At 44.2% G+C, this 13,391-nt stretch overlaps 1 long non-coding RNA gene across 1 annotated transcript in view; it reads right to left on the minus strand.

Annotated features, from left to right (window-relative positions):
* Nucleotides 1–3,283, minus strand: part of LOC144767346 (uncharacterized) — a 98,509-nt gene extending 95,226 nt beyond the window's left edge. The window contains exon 1 of the long non-coding RNA XR_013598159.1: nucleotides 3,225–3,283. This is a non-coding gene — a long non-coding RNA (uncharacterized LOC144767346). The remainder of the gene's footprint in view (nucleotides 1–3,224) is intronic.
* Nucleotides 3,284–13,391: the final 10,108 nt, after the last annotated feature.

Below are 13,391 nucleotides of genomic sequence, written 5' to 3' on the forward strand. Positions count from 1 at the left end.
TTTTTGCCCCGCGGGGCCCTTTTAAAACCTCCACATCAAACCTAGGGGGTCAGCGAGGATCTACTATGCCCCCTTATGGTCATTTGCCCCTTCGCTTTGGCCTCCTCTTGTCTCTCGATCCTACCGAGAGACAAGATGGCGGCCGCTACGGACTGTTTGGAATGTTTACAGACGCCGGAGAACCAATCAGCTTCGCTTCACAAAGCTCCGTTGCGCGAAAAGTACGCGTACTGGAGCGCTGCCCGGTCCGCTGTTACAGATATATATCTTTTTTTAAACGTTAATTTCTCAAAATCCACTGTAGCACATATATTGAGACCTACAAAAGGCACATCGGGCTACCAGTCCCTACAATTTTGCCAAGTTTCGTGCAAATCCATTCAGCCGTTCGGGCTAAAAGTGAGGCCAACCGCCCTATGGAAAACTCAATGTTAAAAACACGTTTTGGGACTCCCCTTTTTTCTCGACCCCCCCTGGACGAACCCCCCCCCCAATTTTCAGGGGCTGCTCAGAAACAAAATGTGCCATTTTCCTGAAAATTTCAGCCAATTCCGTCCACAAACGCCAAAGTTATTTGACATAGAATTTTCAAAAATCCCATAGAGAAAAAATCCTAACTATATATACCTACTGGCGACCGCCAGTAGGTAATATATATATATATATATATGTATATGTGTATGTATATATATATATATATATATATATTTATATATATATATATATATATATACATATATACACTATAAGATAATGACACAATTATGAAGGGTAGGTGATAACTTACTCATAATCTTGCTCCTTGGCAGACCCTGAAGTTATAGACAAAGCAAGTGACTAAAATGTGGTTTGGCCTTAGCAACGGCCCTCTTTTACAGCAAGATGGCAGAGACTCCGCTTCATATAAGTACATCAGAGTAGGAGAATAGATAAGAATTGCAAAAATTGGTTTAAAAATACACAAGAGCATGTACGTCGTTTGCTCCAAGAAGGTACATTTGATGAGAAAATCATAGATCATACTCTTTCATACATTATAACTAAATACACAGGGAAAAAGAGAACGTACTTTGGCAATGTGGAGATTATTTTGTAAGCAAGATGGCTCCAGTGCCTCTCCTGTGGGAGATGGAACTAAATCACCCCCACCCACAGTGCTTCCCCCTCAATATGAAGGCTGTATCCAGTCCTAGATCCAGTTACACAATTGCAGGTGACACAAGCAAAATTGAATGCCCACCTGTAGGGGTATATTGACCCACCAATAGATTTAACATCAGAGTCTCTAAATAAACAAGCATTTACAATGCAATGGTCTCGTCTTTGTTAAAGTTAGAGCTATTGACATTGCTCATGACATTATTTTTAAAAGATATACATAAATGGCATTGTCATTTACAATGCCAATAGCTTAATCTCTCGCAAATGCGAGACCTATTGCATTTCCACCCACACAGAGAGCCACAGAGCCACACACACACACACACACACACACCCAACCACACACACACACACAGCCACACACACACACACACAGCCACAGACACACAGAGCCACACACACAGAGCCACACACAGAGCCACACACACACAGAGCCACACAAACAGAGCCACACACACAGAGCCACACACACACACTGCCACACACACAGCTACACACACACACACACAGCCACACACACACACACACACATACACACAGCCACACACACACACACACAGCCACACACACACAGAAACACACACAGCCACACACACACAGAGCCACACACATAGAGCCACACACACACAGATCCACACACACACAGAGCCACACACACACACACACACAGAGCTTCACACACACAGACAGAGCCACACACAGACAAAGCCACACACAGACAGAGCCACACACACACACAGACAGACCACACACACACACAGAGCAACGCACACACACAGAGAGCTACACACACACACACACAGAGCTACACACAGAGCCACACACACACAGAGCCACACACTCACACACACAAAGCCACACACACACACACACAGTCATGTGGCAGCAGCGCTTCGTTAAAGATGATGTTCTGCTTCCTGACAGTCTGGGGTACTCACTACAAGGCGTCAGACAATCTTGAATCAACCCTCCTTACCCAGACACTAACACACATCATCACTCATTACAGAATTTTTTTAAAACTGCTATTAACGAAAAGGGTGGAATGGTCCTCGTTCAGAATCTGGGTGATGTATTAGGTCTAATAAACAAATACAGCAAACAGAGACTGGGACGACCATGGGCTGTGAATTATGGTTACTGTTATCAGTTACTTCCTGTGCCTTTAATACACTCACAAGACCAAAATGACAACCATGAACGATCGATAGACAATTAGGGAAAGAACTTTAAAGTGTAAGGCAGTTCGCCCTCAGGGGCAGCGCTGCTATTGTTGCTGTGGCCCCCACTGGGCGTCGCCAAAGTTTTATTATTGGCTGCGTTGTGACAGACACGACGCTTGGAGCCCAAGAGCTCGGCACCCTTCTCGAGCATGGTAATGCTTGGTGGTGCTCCCTTCTCGTACACGGAGCTGCATGGCCACCGCTTAGCAACTTTCCCCTCTCATCGTACCCAGCCATGGCCAGTCCACTGGAGCGCCGCTGCGTGCGCGAACAGGTGGGGGAGGGGCGGGAGGGTTGATCGGGGAGGACACAAAGAGGAGTGAGGGGTTTCAGACAAACCCACCCCTGCCTCTGAATACTCCGCCTCCATAAGCTCCCACTGGATGTTGTCTAATAAAAAAATACAGCAAACAGAGACTGGAACGACCATGGGCTGTGAATGATGGTTACTGTTTATCAGTTACTTCCTGTGCCTTTAATACACTCACGATACCAAAATGACAACCATGAACGATCGATAGACAATTAGGGAAAGAACTTTAAAGTGTAAGGTAGTTCGCCCTCCGGGTCACACCACGTTTGCACAACACGCTTTCTCCCATGAACAGGCCAAAGAATAAAAAAGATAAAGTTACACGTCATAGCATAACCCTGCAACAGTCTGTTTTCACACCTGCAACTAATATGTACCAAAAGAGCAAATAGCCCTTGATGGCAGTCACAGCAAGAATCAACCAGGAGGTGCCACTGATGCGAGATCCAATGCTAGAGAAAGAATGAGTTCGAGGCTACCACTAGCACCACCACTCAGAAGCTAATCCTGGCTTCTCCGAGACTTACCCGCATCGTACTCCGCAACAACTGCTTGGTACTGCAGCCCGACCCGCATGCCTCCACCTGCGGGGACAGAGACACGGATGAGTTAAGGAGGGGGGCAGAAGGGAGCACGTTCAAGGCTCTCATCAGAGGCTCCTTACCCTGCTCATCGTCGTACATTGTGGATGTTTTGTATGTTAAAATGTGGTATTCAAGGGTAACGAAAGCCCTTTTAAGTGTTTTAAACAACCAGGCATCAGTGAACCTCGCTTTACATTTTAGTTGCAGTTTTAGATCTCCCTGCGCCTTTCCATCACCAGCGGCACATCACAGCAGTGTGCGAGCCCCGTGGTAACCATGATGTTCCTGCTTACATTTTACATTCTTTACTTGATCTTGCATTCCAGAAAAGTGGTTGGATTTTCCAGGATGTTGTTACATTTTGTTTTCAGGCAGCATATCACTCTTTTCTCCCCTCCCTCATAACCTATTTCCCATTGACTTGTTCTCCAGTGGGACATGGTCATATCAATGGCAATAACGCTACACAAGTATGATTTCTTCAATGCAAATAAAAAAGCAAAAATAAAAAATATTGTAATTTTCAGCCCCAACAGCTCTAACTTTACCAAATGCGAGACCTATTGCATTGCAAATGCTTGTTGGAATTTGTCACTGCTGGTTGTTACTTTGATTTACTATTGTATCGTTAATAATGTTCTATCCTGTGATGGATTATATATACTACTCACACAGGATATAGGGTAGCAATGTAAGGTACTAGTGGGGGAAAGGGCACAATAATGTTGTGGACGAAAACCCTCACTCACCCGATGGTGACATGCTTCATCATTGGGTTTCACCAGCACACTGGGACCGCAAGGTTCCCAGTGTGGGCTACAACTTCCCAAAAGGGAAGGAACAGGAGTATGTCTAAAGCATGTATGTATTCAATACCTCAAGGGAATAGAGAGGAGTAGAGTACAAATAAAGAGTGTGAATGTGTATTAAAACTAACTTAGTAGGGGCAACAACTTTATTCTTCCTACCTACGAGATAGAGGATAAAAGCTTAGTGATACAGGGTTATAGATATGTACCCCGTTATGTGGTCAACATGTTTCTGCCTACATGACCGTAAGGTTCAAGGCATTCATTAGGGTCAGTAATTTATGTCACTCTGTTGGCATGTGGTGTAAAACTACAGTGTAGAAATAAAAATAGAAATAATAATGATACGATGGCCTAAATTCTGGACCATCAATCCATGCTGCATTCAGTCAATGTGGCAGGTCAGAAGGCTCTGTGAAATAGTAAAACAAGAATCAAAAATAAACTTTCCACATCACCAAAGTGCACCCTCACCCATCTCTCTAGTGAGATGCCTAGTAAAAAATATCAAATTAAAGATCTTACCTAAGATCAATATGAATAGTCCAACTCAATCATCTACAGAGTCTCTCACCATGACGATTCCTCTAATAAGAGGTACAAATGAAATTTAGCAATTGCTATTGACAATATGTACTAGCCAACAAACAGACAGTCAAGAGAGACACCTGAACATGGCATAAGTGTATTTGAAAAAAAGTTTTATATTTATTCGAAAAGTTTTATATAGCGCTGGCTAAACCCAGAGGTATCAGAGCGCTTTGTACATGAGACGGTACAATTGCTTCAAAAGTTATATAGTTACAACAGTTTCAGGTACGTAGTTACTGGAAATACATGAGTTACAAAGGCATGGCTCAGGTATAGGGAAGAAAAAGCAGACAGGGGGAGAGAGATTCGGGGGAGAGAGGGAAGGAATAGAAGAGGAGGATAAAGAGTGAGGGAGGAAAGAGGTGAGGCAGGGTGTTAGGAAACACAACAAGGCGAAGAGAAAAGAAAGAATCTGCCGATCGGATGGGTAGATGTAGATGTGGTGTCGATGTATCTTTCCATGTTCAGCAAAACCAACGTACTATCTAAGTCTATTTATACTATATACACTGGATATGTACAGGCCCCATTATATTCTAGTGAGGTCTAGACAATTTATCATTAGTATCTTATTGTAGATATGGCCACTCCATAGATTGCATAGGTTTAAACAGCTATGGACCTTTCTATCTTGTCTGTACATAAATCTAGACTTGCATTACATACTTAGGATCCAGTTACAATATAAACCATTCTGTTTTTTTTGGGAGGATACATACAATCCTAGTTCTAGTTTCTCGCTGCATACCTTTACCATCCTATTGAATGGTGACATTGTTGACATGACTTTGAGATGCGTACATGTAAATACATAATGCTCATAATGATAGCGGCTGATATCCGAACTACGGTTCACCCACTGAGTTATTGTTGGTGATCTACATTTGCAGTAATACATTTCGTAATAGCTGTTAATTCCACACTTTTAGCAGTTTGTTTCTTATTTGGGCTCTTATTTAAACAATACACACTTTTTGGCTTCATTGACGCGTTCTATGGCAGTTTAATTGTCGTCTGTTGACGTACTCTGAGCAGACACCAGAATGTTTATATGGTTGCCATGACTCAGAGACGTACAGCCGGCAGCACCCCACATGCAGCACGCATGGTGGCTGTGGCGTCCTGCTGCAGGGAAGTTATTGTTGTATATTAAGGATAGCAAAATACACTCTTGTCACGTATGTTTGCAAATTTTTAATTCTATGTCAGGACAGGAGGCTCCAATTATGCTTGTTCAAAGCTGATCCACCACCACAGAAGCAATATGATCGATTGGTTTATAATAAAACGTTTTGAAAACAGAGTCAGAAGACCAATCTGCGGCCTTCATAATGTCAAAAAGAGAGACACCCATGGAGAAAGCTTTAGAAGCCATCGCCCCACGCGCAGAATGTGCACCAAAAACAGACACATCAATGCCAGCCTCTGACATGAGCCATCGTACCCAGCGCGCTAATGTAGCAGGTGTTACAGGGCGAAATGGTTTCTGCAAAGCAATCAACAATTGACCCTGCATATCTGAACGTAAAGAAGCAGTACTTACTTCGTAATCCTTGACACATTGCACAACGCAAAGGTTGGGATGAGTGGGAAAGGATGGATAGGTAATCGAAACAGTATTAGATTTAGTACGTCTGGAAATACGAAATGTAACGCCCTCTGGCGTAAAACTGCGACCCGCAAGGTCCAATGCCCGAACATCAGACACTCGTTTGCAAGAAACAAGACACAACAACATGGTCAACTTTGCCGAAAGCTGCTTGTGGGACAGCAAAGAGTTAGGAGGCGAAGCCTCTAAAAACCGCAAAACGATGGAAACATCCCATAAAGAGACATACTTAGGACACGGTGGTTTCATGAGACGGATACGTTTAAGCAATTTGGAAATGAAAGGGTGCTCACCAGCGGGCTTACAATCAATCTGGATATGTCCCGCCGAAATGGCGGAACAAAAATTGTTGACCGTCCTATAGGCCAGACCTGAAGAGGCTAGGGACGCCAGGAAATTAATAATCAAGGAGACATCTGCTGAAGTGGTATCAACTTCCCGTTGAACACACCAATCACACCAACGCTTCCAAGCTCCTTTGTATCGTTTGTGAGTATTGGGAGACCAGGCCTCACTAATGAATTTGGAAGCGTCGCTCGAAAGGCCTGGGATGGACCAACGTTCCCCGAAATCCGCCACGCCAACAACTGGAGAGTGCCGGACAGAATCAGGGGATGCGGATCCTCGAGAGGGTCCAGCAAAGATTCCACTTCTGGGGAAGAAGGATTGGAACCACGCAACACATCTCCAGGAGAACCGGGAACCACGCTTGAGCCCTCCAGAGCGGAGTAATGAGATCTGTCTGATACCGCTTGGTGTAAGCCAGAACTCTGGGGATCATCATGAACGGGGGAAACGCATAGCAGAGAGCCGACTGCCAAGCCTGAAGAAAGGCATCCGTGGCTAGGGCTAGCGGGTCTGGCCTCCAACTGTAAAACCGTGGAAGCTGGGTGTTAAGGCGAGAGGCAAACAGGTCGATGTGACACTGGCCCCAACTCCGAAGAAGAGAACGGAATACGCGAGGGTGAAGCCTCCAGTCGCTGAATTCCCGAAGATGTCTCGAGTGCCAATCCGCAATCTGATTGTTGCGGCCGGGAAGATACTCTGCAATAACAGTGATCTTCTGTTGCAGGCAATAATGCCAAAAATCCTTGGCTATCTCCGCTAGAACCTTGGACCGCGTTCCGCCCAGCTTGTTGACGTAGCGGACTGCTGACACATTGTCCATTCGGAGAAGTATGCAGCAGTTGGACTGATGTGGCGTAAAACACTTGATCGCAAAGGAACCCGCCAGGAGTTCCAGGCAATTTATGTGGAGAGATAGTTCCTGAGGAGACCAACGACCCCCCCGTCGAGACAGGACCGCACCGGGCTCCCCACCCCCAGCGACTGGCATCGGACTCTATTACCAGTTCCGGCGATGCTCCGAATAGGGCCCGACCATTCCAAGCCTCCATGTGGTCCAGCCACCATTGCATCTCCCACTTCACCTCCTCTGACAGAGGAATATGATCTGAATATCTGAGGCCTTTCCGGAGATGTCGGATCTTCAGACGTTGCATTGCTCTGTAATGCAGAGGACCCGGGAAAATTGCCTGAATGGAGGATGCCAGCAGACCTACTACACGTGCCAACGACCTCAATGACACAGTCTGTCTGGAAATAACGGAAGCTAACTCCCTCTTGATATATCGAATTTTCTGGTTGGGTAAGAGAAGCTGGCAAGCAATGGAGTCGATCTTGAAACCCAGAAAATCTATTGATTGCGTCGGTGTCAAAGCGGATTTTTGTATGTTGAACAGAAAACCTAGAGATTCAATAGGTCGATGGACCACTCCAGATGAGTCAGGAGTTTGCGAGGACAATCTGCCAGAATTAGAATGTCGTCCAAATAAATAATCAGACGCACACCCCGAGCTCGGAGATATTCCACGACTGGCCTCAGAAGCTTCGTGAAGCACCAAGGTGCTGACGAAAGGCCGAACGGGAGAACTTGATACTCGTACCAAAGCCCCTTCCAGAGGAACTGGAGGAACCGACGATGAGGGCCGTAGACTGGAATCGACAGATATGCATCCTTGAGATCCAGACGGACCATCCAATCCCCCTCGCGAAGAAGATCCCGCAACAGATGGATGCCTTCCATCTTGAAGTGCCTGTAAACGACCCCTCCGTTGAAGTCTTTCAGGTTGAGAACAAGGCACGATCCGCCCCCTTTCTTCTCGACCAGAAACACTGTGCTGGCGAACCCCCTTTGGATGACGGACAGTGGGAAGAATCGCCCCTTTCTTGAGGAGAACGACGATTTCCTCGGAAATGAAATCCTGGTCCTGAAGGGAGAAACGTAAAGGAGTGGGAGGGCGGGCCTGATGCAGGGGCTGGTAAAACTCTATCTTGAAACCTTGAACTGTTTCCAGCACCCATGCATCGCTGGAGATCAAGCGCCAATTTTGGAGAAAAAACTGCACTCTGCCCCCCAAAACCACATCGCAAGCAGGAATCAGGCTCACCTGAAGTGTTGGAGTCTTGATAATGTCCTTGCTGTCCTCCGGAACGGCCTTTTCCATAGTGCCCTCGACCCTTGCGGGAGGGGTAGAAATTCGCTCTTGAAGAATACCCGGAGTCGTGACCTCCTCCTCGTTGAGAGTTTGAAACTCTGTGGGACTGTTGGTGAGAACCTCTGCCGAACGAGAGTCCTCTATGTCGTCCGGCCTTGGCAAAAACCGGACGCATGGCGCGTCGCAATGAAGCTTGCGCTTTGTCCAATCCACTGAATGCGGAAACAAATTTTGTTAATTCTTTCAAGAATGGATGGCCAAAGAGAAGGCCTTGCGCTTCCGGGCCCGATTCAGAGGTAGAGAGCTCAGCCAATTTGGGGTCTAACTTTAAGAGAATAGACCGGCGTCTCTCACAGGATAAAGCACAAGTGGTATTACCCAATTGGCATATTGCCCTCTGCGCCCATTCAATCAATTCATCTGGGTCCACGAGAGCCGAAGCTTCTTTGGCGAGGAACCCAAGATCTAATATTTTGGTCAGGGGACCCAGTAAATCAAGCAATTTATCTTGACACGAACGCCAAGATCTATCAAGGCCCTTCTTGGGGTCCTTTGCGTATTTCTTTAAATAGGTGACCATTGTTGGATCAACTTCCGGCGTCCCAGCCAAATGGTCTGCAAGATCTGGCCGCGGGCATTCTGAGCGAAGCCTGGCCCGAACATCCTTATCAAATGGCTGACGTATGTGAGCCTGAACATACGCAGCCACCGCAGGCGATGGCAACCAGGATGAAGAATGCGGGTGGATGATATCCGCAGGTTCAAAGGTCAGAACAGGGGGATGCTCTGGAGCATCAACGAAATGCTCTTTGCACATTCTCTTCCCCGGTGATGGGCCCTCATGATCCGAAGAAGCAGATGTGTGAGCGTCATCAGAATCAGCGATATGATGCGAAGAGGATACATTTACAGAAGGTTTGGAAGTCTCAGCTGCCAAAGTTTTTGCCAATTTCTGAAAGTCCGACTTGTGGGGATTAACAGGAGATTTGGAGGATTTGGTTGAAGCAGGTAACCAACCCTGTTGTTGCGCATATTTGCTCAAATGGCGCTTTAGTGGAGTAATGACAAGCACCAGCGCTTTATTCATGGACTGTTGGACACCCTTGTCCAATTCCTCAACTAAATCATGTTCGAAAGAACCAGAGTCCTCCTCCCCATAATAATAGTCATCATCCTCTTCATAATAGTAATCTTCCATGGTACACAAGGTGTACAGTAATGCCCACAAGATGACTAGCGTTATCAGAAAATGCCAAAGGCACTATGCAGGGGGAGTGTGAGGAACCCCACACCAAGCCAGCAATGCAGGAACAAACCTGCCAAAGTTGAATTAAATGTGGAGGGAGAAGGCCTGCTGTAAAAGAAACACAAATTCTTGCCCCAGCTCTCTGTGAACTAAGGCGTCACACGGGGTTAATTTTCTGACAGGCTGTGGGCAACGACGTCAGGGACGACAGTCTCTCAACCAGCTGATGCTCTAATGCCGGAAAATGCCGGTGCGCATGCGCGACACCGCTGCCTGTAGAATTGAACGACTCGGAAGCGCTTGCGCTCCCTGTGCAAGCCGCCAACCCCTGCTCCCGCTCCACAGAACAAACAAGACACGGGCAGCAAGCGCCCGGTCTAAGGAGGCGAACACGCGCTCCCGCAGCCCTACGCCACAAACGAGACGAGCGGAAGAAACGGCAGAGGGCATTAAGCAAGCAGCCCGGAGCCGAAGCGTAGCGCGTTTGAAAGACGCGATAAACAGCGCAACGAAAGCGCGAGATACAAGCACAGAACAAAGTAAGGCACAGTTCAATTCACATAAACAAATCAATAATGTTAAGTCAAGTATATACAATAATAAGGTAAGAAGCACTTAACTGGCTACGGAGCAGCAAAGAAAGAGGAAGAAAGACTGTCATTAGGTCCTTTTATACTGTATACTCTATGGTTGTACCTAGTGTTCATGGGTACTGTAGTTTTTTGTAACTTTTATTGGCTGCTGAGCATTTCCTTATAAAGAAATGAGAAAAGCATAATCGGAGCCTCCTGTCCTGACATAGAATTTCAAGGTGAGCGTGCACTGTTGTTAGCTCCATTAAGAACGTGTTTTGTTAACACTCGTGTAGCCACATTATGATTAATGCAGTAGGCTTGCAGAGGGTAACTGATTTGATTATTGCTTTCTTAGCACACTAGTAACGTAGGCCAACTGGTTCTTAGTGCTTTGGTAAACAGGCAATATGAGTATTGTAGTTCAACTGCAGAGTGGAGCCAGTTGACAAGGTTCATTACTGCAGTATTGTTGAAACAGGACGCTTTTGTTATCATAATGATTTAGCTCCCCATGTATTCTGCTATATATAACGTTTGTTCTTTATGGGGTTCATTGGTGATAAATCATTCTAAACATTTTTGAATATTGCAATACACCCATAAAAATATTAATTTCTACTAATGACATAATAAAATATGACCATGACGTTGGTTTTGCTGAACAGGGATAGATACATCTACACCTATGACATGTTCATGTGTCTCTCTTGACTGTCTGTTTATTGGCTAGTCCATATTGTCAATAGCAATTGCTAAATTATATTTGTACCTCTTATTAGAGGAATCGCCATGGTGAAAGACTCTGTAGATGGTTGAGTTGGACCATTCAAATTGATCTTAGGTAAGATCTTTAATTTTATATTTTTTTACTAGGCATCTCACTAGAGTGATGGGTGAGGGTGCATTTTGGTGATGTGCAAAGTGTATTTTTTATTCTGGTTTTACTCTTTCACAGAGCCTTCTCACCAATCACATTAACTGAATGCAGCATGAATTGATGGTCAAGAATTCAGGCCAGAGTATCATTATTATTTCTATTTTTATTTCTACACTTTAGTTTTACACCACATGCCAGCAGAGTTACATAATATACTGGTCCTGATGAATACCTTGAACCTAACGGGCACGTAGGCAGAAACATGTTGACCACATAACGGGGTATATATCTATAACCCTGTATCACTAAGCTTTTATCCTCTATCTCGTAGGTAGTAAGAATAAAGTTGTTGCCTCTACGAAGTTATTTTTAATACACATTTACACTCTTCATTTGCACTCTGCCCCTCTCTATTCCCTTGAGGTATTGAAAACATACGGGCTTTAGACATAATAATCCCGCTCCTTCCTTTTTTGGGTAGTTGTAGCCCACACTGGGAACCTTGCGCTCCCAGTGTACTGGAGAAACCCAATGATGAAGCATGTCACCCTTGGTTGAGTGAGGGTTTTCGTCCACAATATTGTTGTGCCCTTTCCCCCACTAGTGCCTTACATTGCTACCCTATATCCTGTGTGAGTAGTGACTTTTCGGAAGTAATATAGGATAGATTGTTTTAGTTTGTAGCATAGTCTTCCTTTGACCCACCTGTGTGAGATACAAATGGATTATATATATAATTTATTTACTCCAATTTGTTGAGGAATATACTTCCTGAAAAGATTAATGTGGTCTTATGGGGGTTCATACTTCAAAAACTTGCTGATACATTGATATTTGGAGTCTGTTCTGTGCATTGAAATTTTTGGGGGGTCTAGGATTTGGTGTAAGGTTGACTAATAGGATTATGATATACATATGTATATATTTGATTATATTTCATCTATTAGGTGTCATCATTGGGTACAGCTGATCGGGAATATGCAGATTGGGTTGATTAGTTAGCAGCATAAATTGGAACCGGGTTATAAAAAGAAGATGGATTTGATTGGGATGGGACTATGAAATGTGACCATACCAGAGTTGTACTTTTCCTGTATTGGACAATAATACTGCTAGGTGATAAACTATAATATACTGCTAGGTGATAAACTGTATCTGTTGGTTATAATAGAGATTGCCTTTGGAAAAATGTATTTTGTTTGAAGTGACAGGATTTCATGTGACATATATTTTTGGGTTCTGTTTTGAAGACCATATTTTGGATATTTATAATTATTCTCACAAGTGTACATATATATATATGTGGTGTTGGGGTATCGCCTGTACAAACAGTGTTGTTTTTTATAATATCTATATATATTTATAGTTATAAAAAGGTATATATTTGTTTTAGGTATTGTATTGCAGCCCTGAAGTAGTTCGATGTTTGAAAGAAATGTGTTTGCTCAGGTTGTAAATGTTTTAATTGGTATGGAATTAAAGATTTTAGAAGAAAAATAAAGATACAAGAAACTTTAAACTATTTCCATTGGACTTTTTTTCCTTTTTGGGTGCACCTCTATACTTTAACTTTATGTTAACCTGCTTTGCAGTTGTATCAAATAAAGGGTGATACTAAATAGTATGTGTACTGAATCTACTTAATATTTATTCAAAATCTGACTTCCTCATTGAACTGGCTCATTAATACCTATATAAAATGATTTTTCGAGCTAGTCTCATTCCTGGAACACAATAATATAATTATTAATACGTACACTGGCTTTCTACATAGGGCAGCTAGGCTTGCCACAGAGGAAAAGTAGCTTTTGGGTGCTAGTCATTGTAAAGACATGTTAACATTAAATTTCTACATGCCCTCTTTTCAAATACCATGCATCCAGCCTTTTGGGCGACAATGCCTGC

This window comes from Lissotriton helveticus, chromosome 7 (genome assembly GCF_964261635.1).
Source record: "Lissotriton helveticus chromosome 7, aLisHel1.1, whole genome shotgun sequence".
Lineage (NCBI taxonomy): Eukaryota > Metazoa > Chordata > Amphibia > Caudata > Salamandridae > Lissotriton > Lissotriton helveticus.